Source organism: Sminthopsis crassicaudata, chromosome 6 (assembly GCF_048593235.1).
Source record: "Sminthopsis crassicaudata isolate SCR6 chromosome 6, ASM4859323v1, whole genome shotgun sequence".
Taxonomy (NCBI): Eukaryota; Metazoa; Chordata; class Mammalia; order Dasyuromorphia; family Dasyuridae; genus Sminthopsis; species Sminthopsis crassicaudata.
In genome coordinates this window covers 196706697-196709756 of record NC_133622.1, presented here as the reverse complement: position 1 = coordinate 196709756, position 3060 = coordinate 196706697, and the positions used below count along the sequence as shown (strand labels likewise).

Genomic DNA, 3060 nt, shown 5'->3' with positions numbered 1-3060 from the left:
TTTTCACTCCACAAATTTTTACTGGACCCCAGGTAAATAACTACCTAAAACAGGTATAACATTAACTGATAAATTATAATTTCAGGACCTCTACCCATTCAATTATGCGATCCCATAAAGGGTTTCCATCCACAATTAAAAAGCTTTGATCTAGATAATCTAGAGGATTTTAGAACCATACTTTGAAGAAGAAAAAAAAAAAAAAAAGCAAACTAGCTTCCTCACTGAAAGTGTCTATCAAACTGGAAAAGCTTTGTGGTGATTACAAGGAAGAACTTATGAGGAAGTACTTCTTGAAATGACTGGGTTAAAAAAAAAATTGAAAAAAAAAAAAAAAATTGAACTTAAAAAAAAAAAAAAATCTTTTCCCTAGAGGAACTGAGTTTACCATCCAAGGTTTATATTCCCTAATTCCCTGAAACCAACTCAGTCCCAGTAACCCACATTCCAGTGTTTCCCCACGTTTCTCCTTGGAAAACAACTCTCTAGGTTCCTGGACAAATGTTCTTTACGAAAAAAAAAAAAAAATGTCCCAAGAAGACAAGTTGGTACCTCATTCCATCCCTACTCCCTTCAACTCAGTACAGCTAGAAAATTGATTTTGAAAATTCCTTTTACCAAGAGGTCTCACGTGGGACAGCTGACGGACTGCCCTCCTAAACCCGGAAATGTCCACGGAACTGGAGGAGTGGCGGACAGAATTGCCCAAAAGACTGAGGATGAGAGGATGATTTTCATTTTCTGTCGTCGTGATACCCCCTCATAGAGGAAATCCTCAATCCATTAAAGCTCTGAAGACCAAAGGACTGTGCTCCATCGACAGTGGAAGCCAAGAAATAAAACTTAACGAATGAAATGGAAAGAAGTATAAATTGGATACGTTTATTATTTACTTCAAAGAGAAGCTCCTCCTTCTCAGAGGACAGAGCCAAACAGAAATTTAGAACCTTTTTTTGTAAGCTAATTTGCAGCAATTGCCCAGAGTATATTTTTTGAATGGCCCACGCGGATTTTATTTTCTGGGCCGCATATGATATCTCCCAGACAAAAGACATAAGATTCGTGAATTGGCAAAAGAGTGCAGCAGTCTCATGAGAAATAGACACCAATGTTTCAGTAGATTACAGGCGTAATGAAGGTTTCAGGTTCCTGTAACACTTGCCAGTATCCGTTAAGGAATCCACGAAGAAGAATCCATGGTAGTATTCCAACCATTAATCAGCATGTCTACCTTGTGTACTAAAAAGGCGTTGGCTTTTCCAAGACATTGGTAAAGTGCTTTCTCTTTGTATTCCCGGGGCTCCGAGAGAGCCAGACACACGGCTGCCTAATGAGTCCCTATTGCGAGCAGATCCCTGTGACTGGGACCTCAAAGGTAAAACCTCCTGCAGCTGTTTCCCACCTAGAAGGGAGGAAGCGCCGCCTGGATAAAGATAGCACTAGATATTCCGGAATAAGCTACCTGGAGCTCTACTGGGAAGTGCGAAGCGGAGTTCTAGGGGAGGAGATGGTCAGGGATTATCAGGATGCCTTCCTAGGACAGTTAGATTGGAAAAGAAGCGTAGGATTTTATCTGTGAAGAAAGGCATAGATGTGCAAGAGTCTGAAAAAGCTTGCATTGCAATCACAAAGTTCTAAACACAAAGTGCAGAACCTGACATGCAGCCAATGGGTCTTTTCACGCTCCAATTGGGACCGTAGTTTCGTGAATTTTCAGTAAGGATTACAAATTCTCGGGGGAGGGCGGGAGCTCTTATAAAGAGACCTTGAGTAGCTGGTGACGGGGCTTTCACATAATCAGGGGATTATACTGCTAAAGTCCAGTACACCGGTTCAATATTTCCCCAGATCTTGGGATCACTGAAAGCTAGTGAAGAAAAACCTCAACTGGAGGATGCGGGCATCGATCCCGCTACCTCTCGCATGCTAAGCGAGCGCTCTACCATTTGAGCTAATCCCCCGCCCTACAGACTCCTCTGAATAGATTCTTGAATGGTGTAATTCACTCAATGCGGAGCTTCTTACTTTACACATAAATTGAAATGCCCTAAGCCAGGAATTTACTAGGGAAGGAAAGGTGGTCTAGGAGAAGATTGGAAATGTGGTGGAAAGGAGAAATTCGACTTTAGGGAAGGGGAACAAGTAAAATTGAAGGTGTCTTACTTTCTGAGTTGCTTAAGACAAGTGCCAGCGGATAATTGTAAGAAGCAGCACCCCAGGTAAAGTTCTTAAGGAAAATTCTTCCCAAAAGAGTTCCTTTCAAAAATCTGTAAAATGATGTGATTGACAGGAGAGAAAAAACTGTGGCTTAACTAAGGCCTTGATCAAAGCACCAAGCTTGGCATGTGGCATGGGGAGACAGACTGAAAAGAGCATTTTATGTATGAGGAAAACCGATTCCCAGAGCACTTCAGTAATTGTCCTTGGGTTACACAAGGAAAAACAAACAAATAAACGAGAGCCAAGATTAGAATATAGTTCTCTCATCTCTAAATCCAGCACCTCACTGACTAGGAAAGCTATACTCCTTTGAACTTTGCCACCATGTCCCAAGGAACCTCAAGTCTTGTCAGTCATGCTTCACATTCCATCAATACCCCCTGTCCCTCTGATTATAGTTCAGAGGGAAGATTTCCTCCACAGACCTTCATTTTAGAGAGGACATGTGGGTGAACATCTCTTCCTTTACCATGCAGCTGTGGTTTGGATTTCTCCATTATGACCCTTCACCCAGTAACTATTCTCTATTTCTTCCTCCTTTTTCGATTTTCATCTTTTGTTTATTGTCCTCCTTCATTGGATTTTGGAGTTCTCTAAGGAAAATATTGTTCTTTTCCATATATATATCCCCACGATTTAGTGCAGTGACTAGAATATGTCTTGTCCAATTTTTCATGACCTCATTTGGAATTTTCTTGGCAAAGATAGTGGCCTAATTTGCCATTTCTTTCTTCAGTTCATTTTGTACCTGAAAAAATCAAAGCAAAAAGATTTAAATTATTTACCCAGGGTCACAAACCTGGCAAGAACAGCAAAGTGGTGTATTAGTGATCTAGGCCT

General features: G+C 41.0%; 1 non-coding gene across 1 annotated transcript; it reads right to left on the bottom strand.

The window, feature by feature from the left end:
* Positions 1-1888: 1888 nt before the first annotated feature.
* TRNAA-AGC (transfer RNA alanine (anticodon AGC)) lies at positions 1889-1961 on the bottom strand. The gene has a single exon. It is a non-coding gene; the product is annotated as a tRNA-Ala (tRNA).
* Positions 1962-3060: the final 1099 nt, after the last annotated feature.